This window comes from Oncorhynchus mykiss, chromosome 13, assembly GCF_057628025.1.
Source record: "Oncorhynchus mykiss isolate SJ-2025 chromosome 13, ASM5762802v1, whole genome shotgun sequence".
In the NCBI taxonomy this organism is placed as follows: Eukaryota; Metazoa; Chordata; class Actinopteri; order Salmoniformes; family Salmonidae; genus Oncorhynchus; species Oncorhynchus mykiss.
In genome coordinates, this window is record NC_143034.1 from 83,221,250 (window position 1) to 83,247,398 (window position 26,149).

The window sequence follows — 26,149 nt, forward strand, 5'->3', positions numbered from 1 at the left end:
ATCATGTGTCAACATGCTCATTGGCTCTGCCCAGGCCCATAGTACATCATGTGTCAACATGCTCATTGGCTCTGCCCAGGCCCATAGTACATCATGTGTCAACATGCTCATTGGCTCTGCCCAGGCCCATAGTACATCATGTGTCAACATGCTCATTGGCTCTGCCCAGGCCCATAGTACATCATGTACTATGTGACATGTAGTAGGCATGGCAAACCCTGTTTTGGTAACTTCTGGTAAATCCTCAAATATAAATACATCTCAGCCAGGGTATAAAATGTACTTTTGGGTCCAACAGCCACTGTGGCAAGTATATCATTATTTAAATGTTTTATTTTATTTTTGGGCCCCTAAAATTATACCAGTAAAACACACAAAAAACAGATGCTTTGTAATGTTTCTAAAAACAAATGTTTTACGAGCTAATGCGGTATATTGTTTAATTACATTTGTTTTGTCTATTAAGCAAAACATATCACTGATGAGACAACAAATTGCCTGTCCCTTTAAGGGCGGTATGCTACCATGGTTACACCTCTTTGAGATGGAGTCTGACTAGTGGAAGGAAGTGTTGTCTTCTCTTAACAGTTGAAACAACCTAGCTTGTAAACTAAACAATATAACTAGACCAAGAAACACGAGGACAAAGTCTCATTCATTTCAGTAGACTTTCTTTTCAAGTCAATTAGACCAACTTGTATGCCCGTGGGCAGCGCTTCTAAAAAAAACATTAATCTTTCACTCTGCTCTTGACAGGAAGTGTTGCAGCGTGAGGTGGAATCGGCTTATTTAGGATTTGTCGTTCTTTGACTTTGTGCTGTTAATTCACTAGCTATGAAACAAAACGGCTAAAAATATGTTGGAAACTGCTACTTGCAGTGTTTACGTTACTATACATGTGATCATACTTTACTATACATGTGATCATACTTTACTATAAATGTGATCATACTTTACTATAAATGTGATCATGCGTTACTATAAATGCGATCATACTTTACTATAAATGTGATCATGCGTTACTATAAATGTGATCATACTTTACTATAAATGCGATCATACTTTACTATAAATGTGATCATGCGTTACTATAAATGTGATCATGCGTTACTATAAATGTGATCATACTTTACTATAAATGTGATCATACTTTACTATAAATGTGATCATGCGTTACTATAAATGTGATCATGCGTTACTATAAATGTGATCATACTTTACTATAAATGCGATCATACTTCACTATAAATGTGATCATACTTTACTATAAATGCGATCATACTTCACTATACATGTGATCATACTTTACTATAAATGCGATCATACTTTACTATAAATGCGATCATACTTTACTATACATGTGATCATACTTTACTATACATGTGATCATACTTTACTATACATGTGATCATACTTTACTATACATGTGATCATACTTTACTATACATGTGATCATACTTTACTATAAATGTGATCATACTTTACTATAAATGTGATCATACTTTACTATACATGTGATCATACTTTACTATACATGTGATCATACTTTACTATACATGTGATCATACTTTACTATACATGTGATCATACTTTACTATAACTGATCATACTTTACTATAAATGCGATCATACTTTACTATACATGTGATCATACTTTACTATAACTGATCATACTTTACTATAAATGTGATCATACTTTACTATTTTTTTTATTCACAAGCGTGAGTGAAATGTTGGTTGGTGGTTGGTTAGAGGAGCACTTGTCGAAGGCTCATATCTATATTTTGAAGGCGGCCGTTACAGTAAAGGTAACGTACTGCTTTTTGTTTGTTTGTGAACGTAAACGAATCACGACGCGGCGCAGGATATCACCAGTGACACCGGTTGGCTGCTATTTTAATGGACAGTTTGACTGTCCAATCCCATGTGTTGGTTGGTGTGTGTGGCAAGTTACTTTTCTACATTAATTTTTTTTTTTTCTTCATTTTGTTGGACGTTTTAGTCGTTTAGTAGATGCTCTTATGCAGAGCCACTTACAGGAGCAATTAGGGTTTAAGTGCCTTGCTCAAGGGCCCATCGATAGATTTTTTTTTTTTTTTTTTACCTGGTCAGCTCGGGGATCTGACCTAGCGACCTTTCGGTTACTGGTCCAACGCTGTCAATTCCAATCTATCTCAGAAAGTTAACAAAATTCCTTAAAAAAAAACAAAAACAATTCTGAATGGAAAAACCTTTTTAGTGTATTTCCTGAATGAAATTGAATGAAACTGGAATTGACCCAAACCCTGGTAGACGGGTCCCTAGCTAGATAAATGGAGTTGACCCTAACCCTGGTAGACTGGTACCTAGCTAGATAAATGGAGTTGACCCAAACCCTGGTAGACGGGTCCCTAGCTAGATAAATGGAGTTGACCCAAACCCTGGTAGACGGGTCCCTAGCTAGATAAATGGAGTTGACCCAAACCCTGGTAGACGGGTCCCTAGCTAGATAAATGGAGTTGACCCAAACCCTGGTAGACGGGTCCCTAGCTAGATAAATGGAGTTGACCCAAACCCTGGTAGACTGGTCCCTAGCTAGATAAATGGAGTTGACCCTAACCCTGGTAGACGGGTCCCTAGCTAGATAAATGGAGTTGACCCTAACCCTGGTAGACGGGTCCCTAGCTAGATAAATGGAGTTGACCCAAACCCTGGTAGACGGGTCCCTAGCTAGATAAATGGAGTTGACCCAAACCCTGGTAGACAGGTCCCTAGCTAGATAAATGGAGTTGACCCTAACCCTGGTAGACAGGTCCCTAGCTAGATAAATGGAGTTGACCCTAACCCTGGTAGACGGGTCCCTAGCTAGATAAATGGAGTTGACCCAAACCCTGGTAGACGGGTCCCTAGCTAGATAAATGGAGTTGACCCAAACCCTGGTAGACGGGTCCCTAGCTAGATAAATGGAGTTGACCCTAACCCTTGTAGACGGGTCCCTAGCTAGATAAATGGAGTTGACCCTAACCCTGGTAGACGGGTCCCTAGCTAGATAAATGGAGTTGACCCTAACCCTGGTAGACAGGTCCCTAGCTAGATAAATGGAGTTGACCCTAACCCTGGTAGACAGGTCCCTAGCTAGATAAATGGAGTTGACCCTAACCCTGGTAGACAGGTCCCTAGCTAGATAAATGGAGTTGACCCTAACCCTGGTAGACGGGTCCCTAGCTAGATAAATGGAGTTGACCCAAACCCTGGTAGACGGGTCCCTAGCTAGATAAATGGAGTTGACCCAAACCCTGGTAGACGGGTCTCTAGCTAGATAAATGGAGTTGACCCAAACCCCGGTAGACGGGTCCCTAGCTAGATAAATGGAGTTGACTCAAACCCTGGTAGACGGGTCTCTAGCTAGATAAATGGAGTTGACCCAAACCCTGGTAGACGGGTCCCTAGCTAGATAAATGGAGTTGACCCAAACCCTGGTAGACGGGTCCACAGTATTTACATTTCTGAAATAATACACTTATTTCAAACTCTTAATGCCTAGTGGTCAATTCCATAGTAACTGAATTATGCCAAGACTCAACAAAACAAACTATCTTTTAAAATGTATAACTGACCTGTCTTTGTTTTGACTGGGGAGTTTATTAGTGAGCAGGATAAATGAACTGACTGGTCTTTGTTTTGACAGGAGAGTGTATTAGTGAGCAGGATAAATGAACTGACTGGTCTTTGACAGGAGAGTGTATTAGTGAGCAGGATAAATGAACTGACTGGTCTTTGTTTTGACAGGAGAGTTTATTAGTGAGCAGGATAAATGAACTGACTGGTCTTTGACAGGAGAGTGTATTAGTGAGCAGGATAAATGAACTGACTGGTCTTTGTTTTGACAGGAGAATTTATTAGTGAGCAGGATAAATGAACTGTCTTTGCTTTGACTGGGGAGTTTATTAGTGAGCAGGATAAATGAACTGACTGGTCTTTGTTTTGACAGGAGAGTTTATTAGTGAGCAGGATAAATGAACTGACTGGTCTTTGACAGGAGAGTGTATTAGTGAGCAGGATAAATGAACTGACTGGTCTTTGACAGGAGAGTTTATTAGTGAGCAGGATAAATGAACTGACTGGTCTTTGACAGGAGAGTTTATTAGTGAGCCGGATAAATTAACTGACTGGTCTTTGACAGGAGAGTTTATTAGTGAGCAGGATAAATTAACTGACTGGTCTTTGACAGGAGAGTTTATTAGTGAGCAGGATAAATGAACTGACTGGTCTTTGACAGGAGAGTTTATTAGTGAGCAGGATAAATGAACTGACTGGTCTTTGACAGGAGAGTTTATTAGTGAGCAGGATAAATTAACTGACTGGTCTTTGACAGGAGAGTTTATTAGTGAGCCGGATAAATTAACTGACTGGTCTTTGACAGGAGAGTTTATTAGTGAGCAGGATAAATTAACTGACTGGTCTTTGACAGGAGAGTTTATTAGTGAGCAGGATAAATGAACTGACTGGTCTTTGACAGGAGAGTTTATTAGTGAGCAGGATAAATGAACTGACTGGTCTTTGACAGGAGAGTTTATTAGTGAGCAGGATAAATTAACTGACTGGTCTTTGACAGGAGAGTTTATTAGTGAGCAGGATAAATTAACTGACTGGTCTTTGTTTTGACTGGGGAGTTTAATCATTCATTTATATATATATGTTTTATTTAACCTTAACTTAGTCGCCTATTTAAATGAAGAACAACTTCTTATTTACAATGACGGCCTACCCCAGGTCAAACCTGAACGACCCCAGGTCAAACCTGAACGACCCCTGGTCAAACCTGAACGACCCCTGGTCAAACCTGAACGACCCCGGGTCAAACCTGAACGACCCCGGGTCAAACCTGAACGACGCCAATTGTGCGCCGCCCCACGATACTCCCAATCACGGCCGGATGTGATACAGCCTGGATTCGAACCAGGGTCTGTAGTGACACCTCTTGCTCTGAGATGCAGCGACCTTAGACCTCTGTGCCTCTCGGGAGCAGATTAGTGAACTGACCCATCTTTCTTTTGTTTTTTTAGAGCTCTCAATACAACCTGTTGCCAACAAAGAAACAAACTCAAGAGTCAAAACAGGTGAGCCCTGGATCTGTGTGTGGGTTATTTATAGAGTCCTGGATCTGTGTGTGGGTTATTTATAGAGCCCTGGAACTGTGTGTGGTTTATTTATAGAGCCCTGGATCTGTGTGTGGTTTATTTATAGAGCCCTGGATCTGTGTGTGGGTTATTTATAGAGCCCTGGACCTGTGTGTGGTTTATTTATAGAGCCCTGGATCTGTGTGTGGTTTATTTATAGAGCCCTGGAACTGTGTGTGGTTTATTTATAGAGCCCTGGATCTGTGTGTGGTTTATTTATAGAGCCCTGGATCTGTGTGTGGGTTATTTATAGAGCCCTGGACCTGTGTGTGGTTTATTTATAGAGCCCTGGACCTGTGTGTGGTTTTATAGAGCCCTGGAACTGTGTGTGGTTTATTTATAGAGCCCTGGATCTGTGTGTGGTTTATTTATAGAGCACTGGAACTGTGTGTGGTTTATTTATAGAGCCCTGGAACTGTGTGTGGTTTATTTATAGAGCCCTGGACCTGTGTGTGGTTTATTTATAGAGCCCTGGATCTGTGTGTGGTTTTATAGAGCCCTGGATCTGTGTGTGGTTTTATAGAGCCCTGGACCTGTGTGTGTGCCTGCCTGGCCTTTTCCTGTGTGTGTGTGTGTGTGTGTGTAGGGGGGGGGGCATCAATGTGTGTGTGCATACTGGAGGTAAAGTCTGGTACAAGCAGCACATGCAGTTCCGTTGTAATGTAGCGACCGAGCGGCCAGGCCCCCTGCTGAGTCAGCACTGCTGTTTTAAGGGCTAAATGAAACCCACTGTCACACTTTTGTTGTGGGCGGCTGTTTGTGTAGCTCATTGTAGTCGTACAGTTCATGCGGAGACAAAAGACCTGTGACCCCCTAGCCACCCCTGTTCCTATCTCCAGCACCTACCCACCCCTCTTCCAATCCCCCAGGTCCCCCAGGGTAGGACCTGGGTTTCAGGGGACGGGGTAGGACCTGGGGGATTGGAAGAGTGACCCCCTAGCCACCCCCGTTCCTATCTCCAGCTCCTACCCACCCCTCTTCCAATCCCCCAGGTCCTACCCTGTCCCCTGACCCCCATCCCCCAGGTCCTACCCTGACCCCCTACCCACCCCTCTTACAATCCCCCAGGTCCTACCCTGTCCCCAGGTCCTACCAGGTCCCCTGACCCCCACCTCCTACCCCATCCCCCAGGTCCTACCACATCCCCTGACCCCCATCCCCCAGGTCCTACCCTGTCCCCAGGTCCTACCAGGTCCCCTGACCCCCATCCCCACCTCCTACCCCATCCCCCAGGTCATACCCCTGACCCCCATCCCCCAGCTTCTATCCCATCCCCGACCCCCATCCCACTGGTCTACCCCGTCCTCTGACCCCCATCCCCCAGTTCCTACCCCTTCCCCTGACACCCATCCCTCAGGTCTATGATGTCCCCTGACACCCATCCCCCAGGTCCTTCCCCTGACCCCCATCCCCCAGGTCCTACCCCATCCCCCAGGTCCTTCCCCTGACCCCCATCCCCCAGGTCCTTCCCCTGACCCCCATCCCCCAGGTCCTTCCCCTGACCCCCTACCCCGTATCCTGACCCCCATCCTCCAGGTCCTACCCCGTCCCCTGACCCCCATCCCCCAGGTCCTACCCCGTCCCCTGACCCCCATCCCCCAGGTCCTTCCCCTGACCCCCAGGTCCTACCCCGTATCCTGACCCCCATCCTCCAGGTCCTATCCCGTCCCCTGACCCCCATCCCCCAGGTCCTTCTCCTGACCCCCAGGTCCTACCCCGCATCCTGACCCCCATCTTCCAGGTCCTACCCCGTCCCCTGACCCCCATCCCCCAGGTCCTACCCCTTCTCCTGACCCCCATCCCCCAGGTCCTACCCCACCCCCCAGGTCCTACCCCTTCTCCTGACCCCCATCCCCCAGGTCCTACCCCACCCCCCAGGTCCTACCCCTTCTCCTGACCCCCATCCCCCAAGTCTTTCCGTATCCTGACATCCATCCCCCAGGTCTTTCCGTATCCTGACCCCCATCCCCCAGGTCCTACCCCATCCCCCAGGTCCTACACCCTTCACCTCTGTGAGGCCGATTGCCTTTTTTAAATGAACAGATAATTGGAAAACAGAGAGAGCTTTCAATATCGGCGCATGTGAGTTGAATAACAGGGTTTAAATACCTTTAGTTGAATGGGGTGAAATAGGTCGATCTGATGAGACAGTCCTCATTGTTGTGGTACAGGGTTTAAATCCCTTTAGTTGATAGGTCGATCTGATGAGACAGTCCTCGTTGTTGTGGTACAGGGTTTAAATCCCTTTAGTTGATAGATCGATCTGATGAGACAGTCCTCGTTGTTGTGGTACAGGGTTTAAATCCCTTTAGTTGATAGGTCGATCTGATGAGACAGTCCTCGTTGTTGTGGTACAGGGTTTAAATCCCTTTAGTTGATAGGTCGATCTGATGAGACAGTCCTCGTTGTTGTGGTACAGGGTTTAAATCCCTTTAGTTGATAGGTCGATCTGATGAGACAGTCCTCGTTGTTGTGGTACAGGGTTTAAATCCCCTTAGTTGATAGGTTGATCTGATGAGACAGTCCTCGTTGTTGTGGTACAGGGTTTAAATCCCCTTAGTTGATAGGTCGATCTGATGAGACAGTCCTCGTTGTTGTGGTACAGGGTTTAAATCCCTTTAGTTGATAGGTCGATCTGATGAGACAGTCCTCGTTGTTGTGGTACAGGGTTTAAATCCCTTTAGTTGATAGGTCGATCTGATGAGACAGTCCTCGTTGTTGTGGTACAGGGTTTAAATCCCTTTAGTTGATAGATCGATCTGATGAGACAGTCCTCGTTGTTGTGGTACATGATAGGTCGATCTGATTAGACAGTCCTCGTTGTTGTGGTACAGGGTTTAAATCCCTTTATTTGATAGGTCGATCTGATTAGACAGTCCTCGTTGTTGTGGTACAGGGTTTAAATCCCTTTAGTTGATAGGTCGATCTGATTAGACAGTCCTCGTTGTTGTGGTACAGGGTTTAAATCCCTTTAGTTGATAGATCGATCTGATGAGACAGTCCTCGTTGTTGTGGTACAATTGATTAATTGATGGCAGTAACAGTTGATGTAGAAATGCGTTTGACCATCATGCTTATCGGTCTAGATGGTCATGTAGCTTAATTCAGTGGTGTTAAATTGGCCTGTGTATTTTTCGTTAGTTGTAAAGTACACTGCTTTATTAATACCAGCATTTATTAACAGCCACACTACTTTACTACACTACCACACTGCTTTACCACACTACTTTACTACACTACTACACTGCTTTACTGTAATTAATACCTGCATTTATGAACAGCCACACTACTTTACTACACTACTACACTGCTTTACTGTAATTAATACCTGCATTTATTAACAGCCACACTACTTTACTACACTACTACACTGCTTTACCACACTACTTTACTACACTACTAAACTGCTTTACCACACTACTTTACTACACTACTAAACTGCTTTACTGTAATTAATACCTGCATTTATGAACAGCCACACTACTTTACTACACTACTACACTGCTTTACTGTAATTAATACCTGCATTTATGAACAGCCACACTACTTTACTACACTACTACACTGCTTTACTGTAATTAATACCTGCATTTATTAACAGCCACACTACTTTACTACACTACTACACTGCTTTACCACACTACTTTACTACATTACCACACTGCTTTACCACACTACTTTACTACACTGCTTTACTGTAATTAATACCTGCATTTATTAACAGCCACACTACTTTACTACACTACTACACTGCTTTACCACACTGCTTTACCACACTACTTTACTACACTGCTTTACTGTAATTAATACCTGCATTTATTAACATCCACACTACTTTACTTCACTACTACACTGCTTTACTGTAATTAATACCTGCATTTATTAACAGCCACACTACTTTACTACACTACTACACTGCTTTACTGTAATTACTACCTGCATTTATGAACAGCCACACTATTTTACTACACTACTACACTGCTTTACTGTAATTACTACCTGCATTTATTAACAGACACACTACTTTACTACACTACTACACTACTTTACTACACTACTTTACTACACTACTTTACTGCACTACTATACTGCTTTACTGTAATTAATACCTGCATTTATTAACAGCCACACTACTTTACTACACTACTTTACTACACTACTTTACTACACTACCACACTGCTTTACTGTAATTAATACCTGCATTTATTAAAAGCCACACTACTTTACTTCACTACTACACTGCTTTACTGTAATTAATACCTGCATTTATTAACAGCCACACTACTTTACTACACTACTACACTGCTTTACTGTAATTAATACCTGCATTTATTAACAGCCACACTACTTTACTACACTACTACACTGCTTTACTGTAATTAATACCTGCATTTATTAACAGCCACACTACTTTACTTCACTACTACACTGCTTTACCACACTGCTTTACTACACTGCTTTACTGTAATTAATACCTGCATTTATTAACAGCCACACTACTTTACTTCACTACTAAACTGCTTTACTGTAATTAATACCTGCATTTATTAACAGCCACACTACTTTACTTCACTACTAAACTGCTTTACTACACTACTTTACTACACTACTAAACTGCTTTACCACACTGCTTTACCACACTACTTTACTACACTACCACACTACTTTACTACACTACCACACTGCTTTACCACACTACTTTACTACACTACCACACTGCTTTACCACACTGCTTTACTACACTACCACACTGCTTTACCACACTGCTTTACTACACTGCTTTACTGTAATTAATACCTGCATTTATTAACAGCCACACTACTTTACTTCACTACTAAACTGCTTTACTGTAATTAATACCTGCATTTATTAACAGCCACACTACTTTACTACACTACTAAACTGCTTTACTACGCTACTTTACTACACTACTAAACTGCTTTACTACACTACTTTACTACACTACTAAACTGCTTTACCACACTACTTTACTTCACTACTAAACTGCTTTACTACACTACTTTACTACACTACTAAACTGCTTTACCACACTACTTTACTACACTACTTTACTACACTACCACACTGCTTTACCACACTACTTTACTACACTACTACACTGCTTTACCACACTACTTTACTACACTACTACACTGCTTTACTGTAATTAATACCTGCATTTATTAACAGCCACACTACTTTACTACACTACCACACTGCTTTACCACACTGCTTTACTACACTACTAAACTGCTTTACCACACTACTTTACTACACTACTTTACTACACTACCACACTACTTTACTACACTACCACACTGCTTTACCACACTACTTTACTACACTACTAAACTGCTTTACTGTAATCAATACCTGCAATTTAATGCAGGAGAATTGGCGGGAGACAGCGGAGCAACAGGTTTTATTATACCGAACACACACTGTCTCCACACAGATATTTGCGATGCTTTTCACCGACAGCCCAACTCAATAATCAGCTGGGCCTACTGCCACACGTGCACTGTCTAAATTATGGGGTTCACAAATAGCGAGTTTGTGATTATTTTTGTTATTTTTTTGACACAATCCACAGCTTTTTGGTTAAGTTTTTAAAAATTATTTTATTTATTTCTGCACAGACTGGAGTAATTTTATATATAATTTTGGCAAATTATATTTTTATTTATTTCCCTATTGGGACCCACCTCTAAGGCATTTCTCTCCTTGTTCTTTCCCATGCTAGTTGATGATCCTAGTCATATTAGCATCCCATGCTAGTTGATAATCCTAGTCATATTAGCATCCCATACTAGTTGATAATCCTAGTCAAATTAGCATCCCATGCTAGTTGATGATCCTAGTCATATTAGCATCCCATGCTAGTTGATAATCCTAGTCATGTTAGCATCCCATGCTAGTTGATAATCCTAGTCATGTTAGCATCCCATGCTAGTTGATAATCCTAGTCATATTAGCATCCCATGCTAGTTGATGATCCTAGTCATATTAGCATCCCATGCTAGTTGATGATAATCCTAGTCATATTAGCATCCCATGCTAGTTGTTGCATCTTTAGTTCTTCCCTCTAAGTTTCTGACAGAGATGAACGTCTCACGTGTAACATGGCACCTCAATCAGGTGTTCTGTCTAGAATGAGTTGCGTGTTTTGTAAATTTCTCATGCGGCGGCCGTTTTTTGTTACATGTAAATCTGTCTGGTCACGTTGTCCGGTGGCACATTTTCCTTAACGGAAACCCAGCTTTATAGATCAACATGACGGTCAAATGGATTCACATCTGATCATATATCCGTGAACTAAAAGCCTTATTTTGCATTGTGATTTATATATAGGCCTGTAGCCTGTATAACATACCCCCTATAGGCCTGTAGCCTGTATAACATACCCCCTATAGGCCTGTAGCCTGTATAACATACCCCCTATAGGCCTGTAGCCTGTATAACATACCCCCTATAGGCCTGTAGCCTGTATAACATACCCCCTATAGGCCTGTAGCCTGTATAACATACCCCCTATAGGCCTGTAGCCTGTATAACATACCCCCTATAGGCCTGTAGCCTGTATAGCGTACCCCCTATAGGCCTGTAGCCTGTATAACATACCCCCTATAGGCCTGTAGCCTGTATAACATACCCCCTATAGGCCTGTAGCCTGTATAACATACTGCCATAGGCCTGTAGCCTGTATAACATACTGCCATAGGCCTGTAGCCTGTATAACATACTGCCATAGGCCTGTAGCCTGTATAGCATACCCCCTATAGGCCTGTAGCCTGTATAGCATACCCCCTATAGGCCTGTAGCCTGTATAGCATACCCCCTATAGGCCTGTAGCCTGTATAGCATACCCCCTATAGGCCTGTAGCCTGTATAGCATACCCCCTATAGGCCTGTAGCCTGTATAACATACCCCCTATAGGCCTGTAGCCTGTATAGCATACCCCCTATAGGCCTGTAGCCTGTATAGCATACCCCCTATAGGCCTGTAGCCTGTATAGCATACCCCCTATAGGCCTGTAGCCTGTATAGCATACCCCCTATAGGCCTGTAGCCTGTATAACATACCCCCTGTATCCTACGGGCCTGTAGTTCACCCCCTGCGCTAATTATCAGGAGGACTTTTCCTGGACAGAGGAACCAGCAGCCAGCCTCTGTGACATCATCATCCTCATGCTAATGAAGGCTGATGTCATCATGGCTGAATGCTACATTAGCCACGCGCCGCCAGACACTGACTCACAGTTCATGGTGTGAGTGTGGATGCCCTGTTCTGACTGGGGGGTGAGGCCCCCACGTTCTGTATACTGGCTACGGCATCTGAAAATGGACAAACTGTACTATTTAAAAAAAAATGTACGGCTCTCCAAGTGGAAAACTGACAATCACCAACTTCTCCCACGTGGTGACCTCTGACCTCGCCCTACTAAGGAAATGACATTCATAACAGCATCTATTTGGGGGGGGGGGGGGGTTGTACTTTCAGTTTATGATTGGTTGGCCATTAGCCCTTTCGGCCCCAATGAGTTCATATCTCATGAATGCATTCAGCTGGTATTTATGACTTCACATCTGGTAAATTCCCACCTCCCACATGGTTACAAACGTCACATCAGAGTGGAAACGTGTCCCAACATAACAGTTCTGTCACAACAGACAATGCCAGGAACATTGTGAATGCCTTTTAGTTTCCCGGCTTTACCCGAAACCAAAACATGACCTAGAGCAGCCGGTAGGACATTACCGTTATGACCCCGTGGTCCCTAGAGCAGCCGGTATGACCCCGTGGTCCCTGGAGCAGCCGGTATGACCCCGTGGTCCCTGGAGCAGCCGGTAGGACCCCGTGGTCCCTGGAGCAGCCGGTAGGACATTACCGTTATGACCCCGGGGTCCCTAGAGCAGCCGGTATGACCCCGTGGTCCCTGGAGCAGCCGGTAGGACTTTACCGTTATGACCCCGGGGTCCCTAGAGCAGCCGGTATGACCCCATGGTCCCTGGAGCAGCCGGTAGGACATTACCGTTATGACCCCGGGGTCCCTAGAGCAGCCGGTATGACCCCGTGGTCCCTGGAGCAGCCGGTAGGACTTTACCGTTATGACCCCGGGGTCCCTATAGCAGCCGGTATGACCCCGTGGTCCCTGGAGCAGCCGGTAGGACTTTACCGTTATGACCCCGGGGTCCCTAGAGCAGCCGGTATGACCCCATGGTCCCTGGAGCAGCCGGTAGGACATTACCGTTATGACCCCGGGGTCCCTAGAGCAGCCGGTATGACCCCGTGGTCCCTGGAGCAGCCGGTAGGACTTTACCGTTATGACCCCGGGGTCCCTAGAGCAGCCGGTATGACCCCATGGTCCCTGGAGCAGCCGGTAGGACATTACCGTTATGACCCCGGGGTCCCTAGAGCAGCCGGTATGACCCCGTGGTCCCTGGAGCAGCCGGTAGGACTTTACCGTTATGACCCCGGGGTCCCTATAGCAGCCGGTATGACCCCGTGGTCCCTGGAGCAGCCGGTAGGACTTTACCGTTATGACCCCGGGGTCCCTAGAGCAGCCGGTATGACCCCGTGGTCCCTGGAGCAGCCGGTATAATCCCGTGGTCCCTAGAGCAGCCGGTAGGACTTTACCGTTATGACCCCGTGGTCCCTAGAGCAGCCGGTATGACCCCGTGGTCCCTGGAGCAGCCGGTAGAACTTTACCGTTATGACCCCGGGGTCCCTAGAGCAGCCGGTATGACCCCGTGGTCCCTGGAGAAGCCGGTAGGACTTGTGGTGCGTTTTAGTGTCTAAGTATTGAGCTGTGGTGGAGGGGGCAGTAGGACTAGTGGTGGGTTTTAGGGGGCAGTAGTGTCATGAAGCTGCTTGGTGTCAGACTGGCCTTTTTGTTCCCTTGGTGACCCTGAAGTCAACAAACTTTGAGTTCCCACGCTCGACCTGCTTCTCCAGAAAGACCTCACCCTCCAACTCTCCCTCTTTATAGGCAGAAACGGGGGTTAGACTGAAAACGTTTTCGGGGGGGGGGGGGGGGGGCGTTCTGGAAATTTGCCAACCATTTTTTTTTTTAAGTGTCTTGTCGCATTAAAAGTTGTGCATAATATCCAGACTGATTTAAACAAGGCTCCAAACCCAGAACCAACTATCGGAGCCTGGACAAAAGTAGCAATACACTACATAGGGGGTAGGGTGCACGACGTAGGGGGTAGGGTGCACAACGTATGGGGTAGGGTGCACGACGTAGGGGGTAGGGTGCACGACGTAGGGGGTAGGGTGCACGGCGTAGGGGGTAGGGTGCACGACGTAGGGGGTAGGGTGCACGACGTAGGGGGTAGGGTGCACGACGTAGGGGGTAGGGTGCACGACGCAGGGGGTAGGGTGCACGACGCAGGGGGTAGGGTGCACGACGCAGGGGGTAGGGTGCACGACGCAGGGGGTAGGGTGCACGACGCAGGGGGTAGGGTGCACGACGCAGGGGGTAGGGTGCACGACGCAGGGGGTAGGGTGCACGACGCAGGGGGTAGGGTGCACGACGCAGGGGGTAGGGTGCACGACGCAGGGGGTAGGGTGCACGACGTAGGGGGTAGGGTGCACGACGTAGGGGGTAGGGCGCACGACGTAGGGTGCACTACGTAGGGAGTAGGGCGCACCCTATTACGGAATAGAAACATGTTCTGGTCAGGAGCCCCAGAGACGGGGCCCAGTAGTCGGAGCCGCCCCCCCCCCCAGGAACACAAGGCCCTTGTGTGGTGTAATAGACCTAACGTCTCCCCCCCTCCCCACTCTGCCTCTACAGGGAACCAGCCCATAGAAGACAGAACAGTGGATGGAAGAGAGCGAGAGAGAGTGAAGAGGACGGAGGTTAAGATACAGGGGCTGGTCAACAGGTAAGAGCGTTGGACTAGTAACCGAAAGGTTGCAAGTTCAAATCCCCGAGCTGACAAGGTACTTAAACCACTTAAACCACTTAACCCAGTTAACTCAGTTAAACCTCCTAGGCCGTCATTGAAAATAAGAATTTGTTCTTAACCTCTCGGGATAAATGGCCAACATCCAGTGAAAATAAATTACTATAAAAATTCAACATTCAACACATTCAATATACCAAATTAAAGCTACACTTGTTGTCAATCCAGCCAATATGTCAGATTTCAAAAATGCTTTAGGGCGAAAGCAAACGATGCCATTATCTGAGGATAGCACCCTCAGTAAACAAAGAAATTAGAATTTGTTCTTATCTGACTTGCCTGGTTAAAAAGTGGCAGAATAATAATAAAAATCAACATAATACCCAGTTTTTAGAATTCTATTGATGTCTAATCTACCAGGACTGACACTATTGGCTGTCCTCTGTTTGAACCCTCCCCTTCTGGCCCTCTGAAGAGCCAATAGATTCTCTGCCTCGGGTTAGACGTACTGCTGTGGTTTGAACCCTCCCCTTCTGGCCCTCTGAAGAGCCAATAGATTCTCTGCCTCGGGTTAGACGTACTGCTATGGTTTGAACCCTCCCCTTCTGGCCCTCTGAAGAGCCAATAGATTCTCTTCCTCGGGTTAGACGTACTGCTGTGGTTTAAACCCTCCCCTTCTGGCCCTTTGAAGAGCCAATAGATTCTCTTCCTCGGGTTAGACGTACTGCTGCTGTGGTCTGAAGAGCCCTTTTAGAAGTGTTTTTGTTGTTGTTGAGAGTTTTGAAACTCTTGACGTGATGTAGAAACGTGTTGTTCTCTGAACATGGTCTTATACAACAACAACAACAACAACACAATGCTGCTGTTATCTGGAGGTTTCCGTGGTAACGCAAGTAGCCTTGGCCCCCGGCTCGGCCCGGTAGCCTTAGCCCCCGGGGTGGAGTGGGTCTCAGTAGCAGAGTTAACTTATCTCCTGTCTTAGACAGCCACAGCCGGGTCCCCAACACAGAGTAGCTACTAGCTAGTTACATGTTGTTAGCCTAGTTGTTCTGCAGAGTAGCTACTAGCTAGTTACATGTTGTTAGCCTAGTTGTTCTGCAGGGTAGCTACTAGCTAGTTACACGTTGTTAGCCTATCTGTTCTGCAGGGTAGCTACTAGCTAGTTACATGTTGTTAGCCTAGCTGTTCTGCAGGGTAGCTACTAGCTAGGTACTTGTTTTTAGCCTAGCTGTTCTGCAGGGTAGCTACTAGCTAGTTACATGTTGTTAGCCTAGCTGTTCTGCAGGGTAGCTACTAGCTAGGTACATGTTAGTCTAGCTGTTCTGCAGGGAAGCCAGTAGCTAGTTATGTTGTTAGCCTAGATAGTCAGAGGACAGACCAGTCTATCCACCTCTTTCTTGTCTCCTAGTTGTTTCTAGTCAGTTTATTTTAGTACAGGGTTGTTTATATAAGGTGTAAGAGACTGAGCCAAGCATTTCCTTTCCCTAAGGGACAGTACAGTTAGTTTCCTGTTGTGTTGTCGTCGTGCTCTCTCCTCTGTCACTCTGTCGATTAGCTGTTAGGCTAAACCCCCCCCGCTGGTCCTGACGAGCCACAGGGGGGAGGGGGGGTGCAGGCTTTCATTCCAGCCCTGCTGTAAAACACATCAGCTTCAGATACACCTGTCCCACCAGACTGAATGACCATGATTAGTTCAGCATTGGAAACAGGTATGTTAGTGAAGGACTGGAACAAAATCCTGCAAACCCAGTCAGGGGTTGACACGAACGTCTTCAGCCTCTTGTCCTTTCAGACACTCCCTCGTCTCTCTCCTCTCCGTTCTCTCTCTCTCTTCCCCTCCGTTCTTCCTCTCCTCTCCGTTCTCTCTCTTCCTCTCCTCTCCGTTCTCTCTCTTCCTCTCCTCTTCGTTCTCTCTCTTCCTCTCCTCTCCGTTCTCTCTCTTCCTCTCCTCTCCGTTCTCTCTCTTCCTGTTCTCTCTCTTCCTCTCCTCTCCGTTCTCTCTCTTCCTCTCCTCTCCGTTCTCTCTCTTCCTCTCCTCTCCGTTCTCTCTCTTCCTCTCCTCTCCGTTCTCTCTCTTCCTCTCCTCTCCGTTCTCTCTCTCTTCCTCTCCTCTCCGTTCTCTCTCTCTTCCTCTCCTCTCCGTTCTCTCTCTCTTCCTCTCCTCTCCGTTCTCTCTCTTCCTCTCCTCTCCGTTCTCTCTTCCTCTCCGTTCTTCCTCTCCTCTCCGTTCTCTCTCTTCCTCTCCTCTCCATTCTCTCTTCCTCTCCGTTCTTCCTCTCCGTTCTCTCTTCCTCTCCGTTCTTCCTCTCCTCTCCGTTCTCTCTTCCTCTCCTCTCCGTTCTTCCTCTCCTCTCCTCTCCGTTCTTCCTCTCCGTTCTCTCTTCTCTCTTGATCTGAGCACCTATACCAACACCCAACCCAACACCTAGTCCACATTCCAACACCTAGTCCACATTCCAACACCTAGTCCACATTCCAACACCTAGTCCACATTCCAACACCTAGTCCACATTCCAACACCTAGTCCACATTCCAACACCTAGTCCACATTCCAACACCTAGTCCACATTCCAACACCTAGTCCACATTCCAACACCTAGTCCACATTCCAACACCTAGTCCACATACCAACACCTAGTCCTCATACCAACACCTAGTCCTCATACCAACACCTAGTCCTCATACCAACACCTAGTCCACATTCCAACACCTAGTCCACATACCAACACCTAGTCCACATACCAACACCTAGTCCTCATACCAACACCTAGTCCTCATACCAACACCTAGTCCACATTCCAACACCTAGTCCACATACCAACACCTAGTCCTCATACCAACACCTAATCCTCATACCAACACCTAGTCCTCATACCAACACATAACCCAACACCTAGTCCACATACCAACACCTTGTCCACATTCCAACACCTTGTCCACATTCCAACACCTTGTCCACATTCCAACACCTTGTCCACATTCCAACACCTTGTCCACATTCCAACACCTTGTCCACATTCCAACACCTTGTCCACATTCCAACACCTAGTCCTCATACCAACACCTAGTCCTCATACCAACACCAAGTCCTCATTCCAACACCTAGTCCACATACCAACACCTAGTCCTCATACCAACACCTAGTCCTCATACCAACACCTAGTCCTCATACCAACACCTAGTCCACATACCAACACCTAGTCCTCATACCAACACCTAGTCCTCATACCAACACCTAGTCCGCATACCAACACCTAGTCCTCATACCAACACCTAGTCCTCATACCAACACCTAGTCCTCATACCAACACCTAGTCCTCATACCAACACCTAGTCCTCATTCCAACACCTTGTCCTCATTCCAACACCTTGTCCACATTCCAACACCTTGTCCACATTCCAACACATAACCCAACACCTAGTCCACATTCCAACACCTAGTCCACATTCCAACACCTAGTCCACATTCCAACACCTAGTCCACATTCCAACACCTAGTCCACATTCCAACACCTAGTCCACATTCCAACACCTAGTCCACATTCCAACACCTTGTCCACATTCCAACACCTAGTCCACATTCCAACACCTAGTCCACATTCCAACACCTAGTCCACATTCCAACACCTAGTCCACATTCCAACATCTTGTCCACATTCCAACACCTAGTCCACATTCCAACACATAACCCAACACCTAGTCCACATTCCAACACCTAGTCCACATCCCAACACCTAGTCCACATTCCAACACCTAGTCCACATTCCAACACATAACCCAACACCTAGTCCACATTCCATTACCTTGTCCACATTCCAACACCTAGTCCACATTCCAACATCTTGTCCACATTCCAACACCTTGTCCACATTCCAACACCTTGTCCACATTCCAACACCTAGTCCACATTCCAACACATAACCCAACACCTAGTCCACATTCCATTACCTTGTCCACATTCCAACACCTAGTCCACATTCCAACACATAACCCAACACCTAGTCCACATTCCAACACCTAGTCCACATTCCAACACCTAGTCCTCATACCAACACCTAGTCCTCATACCAACACCTAGTCCTCATACCAACACCTAGTCCACATTCCAACACCTAGTCCACATTCCAACACCTAATCCAACACCTTGTCCACATTCCAACACCTAGTCCACATTCCAACAACTAGTCCACATTCCAACACCTAATCCAACACCTTGTCCACATTCCAACACCTAATCCAACACATTGTCCACATTCCAACACCTAATCCAACACCTAGTCCACATTCCAACACCTAGTCCACATTCCAACACCTAGTCCACATTCCAACACCTAGTCCACATTCCAACACCTAGTCCACATTCCAACACCTAGTCCACATTCCAACACCTAGTCCACATTCCAACACCTAGTCCACATTCCAACACCTAGTCCACATTCCAACACCTAGTCCACATTCCAACACCTAATCCAACACCTTGTCCACATTCCAACACCTAGTCCACATTCCAACACCTAGTCCACATTCCAACACCTAATCCAACACCTAGTCCACATACCAACACCTAGTCCACATTCCAACACCTAGTCCACATTCCAACACCTAGTCCACATTCCAACACCTAGTCCACATACCAACACCTAGTCCACATTCCAACACATAACCCAACACCTAGTCCACATACCAACACCTAGTCCACATACCAACACCTAGTCCACATACCAACACCTAGTCCACATACCAACACCTAGTCCACATACCAACACCTAGTCCACATTCCAACACATAACCCAACACCTTGTCCACATACCAACACCTAGTCCACATACCAACACCTAGTCCACATACCAACACCTAGTCCACATTCCAACACATAACCCAACACCTTGTCCACATTCCAACACCTAGTCCACATACCAACACCTAGTCCACATTCCAACACATAACCCAACACCTAGTCCACATACCAACACCTAGTCCACATACCAACACCTAGTCCACATTCCAACACATAACCCAACACCTAGTCCACATAACCCAACACCTAGTCCACATCCCAACACCTAGTCCACATCCCAACACCTAGTCCACATCCCAACACCTAGTCCACATCCCAACACCTATCTCTCTTCCACCTAGCTTCTCTCTCTCTGTCTCTGAGGTTTTGTTGCCACGGAGTCAGATCATTTTCTAAGCCTGTTGTATAACAGCGACTAGAGTTCCCTGTTCTCACAGTCATCAGAGTTGAGGAGGGGACTAACGCACCTGTGACCGTTATGGTATCTCTCCTCTCTGGGATCTTGGCCGTGTTTACAAACAGACACACACATTCTGTTCTCCTAGAGGTGGTGTGGAATTACCAGACTGACGCTACACTGCCTGGTGTCCATGATATTCTCCTGGGAGGGAGGGAGGATCACTGTCACTAAGTGTGTTGCGTCTGTGTTAGTCAGTGGATCAGGAGAAGTGTGGAGGCAGCCAGCCAGCCAGCTGAAAGGTTTTAGAAGATACTGGAGGAAGAGAGGATGAGGAAGTAGGAGAAGTTCTGTTGTCTGACACTCACATCAAAGTACACAAGAGTATCCAACCTAACTCCTTCCTCTTCTTCTCCTTCCTCTTCTTCTCCTTCCTCTTCTTCTCCTTCCTCTTCTTCTCCTTCCTCTTCTTCTCCTTCCTCTTCTTCTCCTTCCTCTTCTTCTCCTTCCTCTTCTTCTCCTTCCTCTTCTTCTCCTTCCTCTTCTTCTCCTTCCTCTTCTTCTCCTTCCTCTTCCCCCTCCCTTTTCCTTCCTCCTTCCTCTTCTTCTCCTTCCTAATCGTCTCCTTCCTCTTCTTCCTAATCTTCTCCTTCCTAATCGTCTCCTTCCTCTTCTTCTCCTTCCTCTTCTTCTCCTTCCTCTTCTTCTCCTTCCTCTTCTTCTCCTTCCTCTTCTTCTCCTTCCTCTTCTTCTCCTTCCTAATCGTCTCCTTCCTCTTCTTCTCCTTCCTCTTCCCCCTCCCTTTTCCTTCCTCCTCCCTCTTCCTCCCTCTTCCTCCTTCCTCCTCCCTCCTCTCCTCCTCTGCAGTGTAAGAACATATCAAATCCAGGCAGACTCCTGCTCCTTGGCCTGCCAATCTGAACGACAACCTCCCCACTATACACACACACACACACACTACTCTGAGCATCTTCAGCGATGCCAACAGGGTCCCAGCCAGCTGCCAGCCCCTCTTCCAGCCTGCCCCTGTGTGCCCAGCCCTGAGCCTTGAGCCCTAACCACAAACTGACCCCGTGGCTCTAGGAACCCCCCCCCCCCCCCCCCCCAGTGCAGCTGTCCTCCACACAGCCAGGTGGCGCCCTGACCCGCCGCCGGACAGGCAGCGCTACTAACAGGTAATACAATGTAGATTAGATTACTATAAACATTACCTCACCTAGACTACATCCTGGCTCTCTACTCTGTTTAGTCCACTACTGTTAGTAACATTCCCTCACCTAGACTACATCCTGGCTCTCTACTCTGTTTAGTCCACTACTGTTAGTAACATTACCTCACCCAGACTACATCCTGGCTCTCTACTCTGTTCAGTCCACTACTGTTAGTAACATTACCTCACCTAGACTACATCCTGGCTCTCTACTCTGTTCAGTCCACTACTGTTAGTAACATTACCTCACCTAGACTACATCTGGAATGGCTCTGTTTAGTCCACTACTGTTAGCAACATTACCTCACCTAGACTACATCCTGGCTCTCTACTCTGTTTAGTCCACTACTGTTAGTAACATTACCTCACCTAGACTACATCCTGGCTCTCTACTCTGTTTAGTCCACTACTGTTAGTAACATTACCTCACCTAGACTACATCTGGAATGGCTCTCTACTCTGTTTAGTCCACTACTGTTACCAACATTACCTCACCTAGACTACATCCTGGCTCTCTACTCTGTTTAGTCCACTACTGTTAGTAACATTACCTCACCTAGACTACATCCTGGCTCTCTACTCTGTTTAGTCCACTACTGTTAGCAACATTACCTCACCTAGACTACATCCTGGCTCTCTACTCTGTTTAGTCCACTACTGTTAGCAACATTACCTCACCTAGACTACATCCTGGCTCTCTACTCTGTTTAGTCCACTACTGTTAGTAACATTACCTCACCTAGACTACATCTGGAATGGCTCTGTTTAGTCCACTACTGTTACCAACATTACCTCACCTAGACTACATCCTGGCTCTCTACTCTGTTTAGTCCACTACTGTTAGTAACATTACCTCACCTAGACTACATCCTGGCTCTCTACTCTGTTTAGTCCACTACTGTTAGTAACATTACCTCACCTAGACTACATCCTGGCTCTCTACTCTGTTTAGTCCACTACTGTTAGTAACATTACCTCACCTAGACTACATCTGGAATGGCTCTGTTTAGTCCACTACTGTTAGTAACATTACCTCACCTAGACTACATCCTGGCTCTGTTTAGTCCACTACTGTTACCAACATTACCTCCCCGAGACTACATCTGGAATGGCTCTGTTTAGTCCACTACTGTTAGTAACATTACCTCACCTAGACTACATCCTGGCTCTGTTTAGTCCACTACTGTTACCAACATTACCTCCCCGAGACTACATCTGGAATGGCTCTGTTTAGTCCACTACTGTTACCAACATTACCTCACCTAGACTACATCTGGAATGGCTCTGTTTAGTCCACTACTGTTACCAACATTACCTCACCTAGATTACATCTGGAATGGCTCTGTTTAGTCCACTACTGTTAGTAACATTACCTCACCTAGACTACATCCTGGCTCTGTTTAGTCCACTGCTGTTAGTAACATTACCTCACCTAGACTACATCCTGGCTCTCTACTCTGTTTAGTCCACTACTGTTAGCAACATTACCTCGCCTAGACTACATCTGGAATGGCTCTGTTTAGTCCACTACTGTTAGCAACATTACCTCACCTAGACTACATCTGGAATGGCTCTGTTTAGTCCACTACTGTTAGTAACATTACCTCACCTAGACTACATCCTGGCTCTCTACTCTGTTTAGTCCACTACTATTATCAACATTACATCTGGAATGGCTCTGTTTAGTCCACTACTGTTAGTAACATTACCTCACCTAGACTACATCCTGGCTCTCTACTCTGTTTAGTCCACTACTGTTAGCAACATTACCTCACCTAGACTACATCCTGGCTCTCTACTCTGTTTAGTCCACTACTATTATCAACATTACATCTGGAATGGCTCTGTTTAGTCCACTACTGTTAGTAACATTACCTCACCTAGACTACATCCTGGCTCTCTACTCTGTTTAGTCCACTACTGTTAGTAACTTTACCTCACCTAGACTACATCCTGGCTCTGTTTAGTCCACTACTGTTAGTAACATTACCTCACCTAGACTACATCCTGGCTCTCTACTCTGTTTAGTCCACTACTGTTAGCAACATTACCTCACCTAGACTACATCCTGGCTCTCTACTCTGTTTAGTCCACTACTGTTAGTAACATTACCTCACCTAGACTACATCCTGGCTCTCTACTCTGTTTAGTCCACTACTGTTAGCAACATTACCTCACCTAGACTACATCCTGGCTCTCTACTCTGTTTAGTCCACTACTGTTACCAACATTCCCTCACCTAGACTACATCCTGGCTCTCTACTCTGTTTAGTCCACTACTGTTACCAACATTACCTCACCTAGACTACATCTGGAATGGCTCTGTTTAGTCCACTACTGTTACCAACATTACCTTACCTAGACTACATCTGGAATGGCTCTGTTTAGTCCACTACTGTTACCAACATTACCTCACCTAGACTACATCTGGAATGGCTCTGTTTAGTCCACTACTGTTAGTAACATTACCTCACCTAGACTACATCCTGGCTCTCTACTCTGTTTAGTCCACTACTGTTAGCAACATTACCTCACCTAGACTACATCCTGGCTCTCTGCTCTGTTTAGTCCACTACTGTTAGTAACATTACCTCACCTAGACTACATCCTGGCTCTCTACTCTGTTTAGTCCACTACTGTTACCAACATTACCTCACATAGACTACATCCTGGCTCTGTTTAGTCCACTACTGTTAGTAACATTACCTCATCTAGACTACATCTCAAATGTACTGTCAACACTAAGGTCCTCTATCAGTAGGTTAGTACTGTCAACACCAAGGTCCTCTGTCTCAGTAGGTTAGTACTGTCAACACTAAGGTCCTCTGTCTCAGTAGGTTAGTACTGTCAACACTAAGGTCCTCTATCAGTAGGTTAGTACTGTCAACACTAAGGTCCTCTGTCTCAGTAGGTTAGTACTGTCAACACTAAGGTCCTCTGTCAGTAGGTTAGTACTGTCAACACTAAGGCCCTCTATCAGTAGGTTAGTACTGTCAACACTATGGCCCTCTATCAGTAGGTTAGTACTGTCAACACCAAGGTCCTCTATCAGTAGGTTAGTACTGTCAACACCAAGGTCCTCTGTCTCAGTAGGTTAGTACTGTCAACACTAAGGTCCTCTATCAGTAGGTTAGTACTGTCAACACCAAGGCCCTCTATCAGTAGGTTAGTACTGTCAACACCAAGGTCCTCTATCAGTAGGTTAGTACTGTCAACACCAAGGTCCTCTGTCAGTAGGTTAGTACTGTCAACACCAAGGTCCTCTATCAGTAGGTTAGTACTGTCAACACCAAGGTCCTCTATCAGTAGGTTAGTACTGTCAACACCTAGGTCCTCTGTCTCAGTATGGTGGTCTGTTTGAAACGTGTTGGTATTACAGACTCGGTCAGCGAGAGGTTGAAAATGTCAGTGAAGACACTTACCAGTTTGTCAGCGTATGCTCTGAGTACACATCCTGAGGACACGTCCTGGTAATCCGTCTGGCCCCGCGGCCACCTGTTTAAAGGTGTTGCTCACATCGGCTGCAGAGAGCGTGATCACACAGTCATCCGGAACAGCTGGTGCTCTCATGCATGCTTCATTGTTGCTTGCCTCGAGGCGATCATAAAAGGCATTTAGCTCGTCTGGTAGGCCCTCGTCACTGGGCAGCTCGCGGCTGTGTTTCCCTTCGTAGTCCGTAATAGTTTGAAAGCCCCCTGCCACATCCGATGAGCTTCAGAGACGATTTCTTATAAGCGTCCGGATTAGTGTCCCGCTCCTTGAAAGCGGGAGCTCTAACCTTTAGCTTTCTAGCCTTTAGCTTTCTAGCCTTTAGCTTTCTAGCCTTTAGCTTTCTAGTCTTTAGCTTTCTAGCCTTTAGTTTTTAGCCTTTAGCTTTCTTGCCTTTAGCTTTTAGCCTTTAGCTTTTAGCCTTTAGCTTTCTAGCTTTTAGCTTTCTAGCCTTTAGCTTTTAGCCTTTAGCTTTCTAGCCTTTAGCTTTTAGCCTTTAGCTTTCTAGCTTTTAGCCTTTAGCTTTCGAGCCTTTAGTTTTTAGCCTTTAGCTTTCTATCCTTTAGCTTTCTATCCTTTAGCCTTTAGCTAGAGCTGACAGTGTTGTCTGTAGTATTTGTCTCTTCTTGTAAACCTGCTTTATTTCTTTGTCTGCTTGTCTTCCTGACGCTGTTTTAACATTTTAATGGTGTTTTTCTTCTATCCCTTGTCTCTCTCGCTGTCCTCCTCTCTCGCTGTCCTCCTCTCTCGCTAACCTCCTCTCTCGCTAACCTCCTCTCTCGCTGTCGTCCTCTCTCGCTAACCTCCTCTCTCGCTGTCCTCCTCTCTCGCTAACCTCCTCTCTCGCTGCTATCCTCCTCTCTCGCTAACCTCCTCTCTCGCTGCTATCCTCCTCTCTCGCTGTCCTCCTCTCTCGCTGTCCTCCTCTCTCGCTGTCCTCCTCTCTCGCTGTCCTCCTCTCTCGCTGTCCTCCTCTCTCGCTGTCCTCCTCTCTCGCTATCCTCCTCTCTCGCTGTCCTCCTCTCTCGCTGTCCTCCTCTCTCGCTGTCCTCCTCTCTCGCTGTCCTCCTCTCTCGCTGTCCTCCTCTCTCGCTGTCCTCCTCTCTCGCTGTCCTCCTCTCTCGCTGTCCTCCTCTCTCGCTACGCTCCTCTCTCGCTACGCTCCTCTCTCGCTACCCTCCTC

General features: G+C 46.2%; 1 protein-coding gene across 1 annotated transcript in view; it reads left to right on the plus strand.

The window, feature by feature from the left end:
* The first annotated feature begins 4,773 nt into the window (after positions 1–4,773).
* The window catches only part of tnrc6a (trinucleotide repeat containing adaptor 6A), a 77,394-nt gene continuing 56,018 nt past the window's right edge, over positions 4,774–26,149 (plus strand). Inside the window, 3 exon segments of the mRNA XM_090194506.1 lie at positions 4,774–4,943; positions 5,046–5,099; positions 14,961–15,051. The gene's annotated coding sequence lies outside the window, so the exon portion shown is untranslated.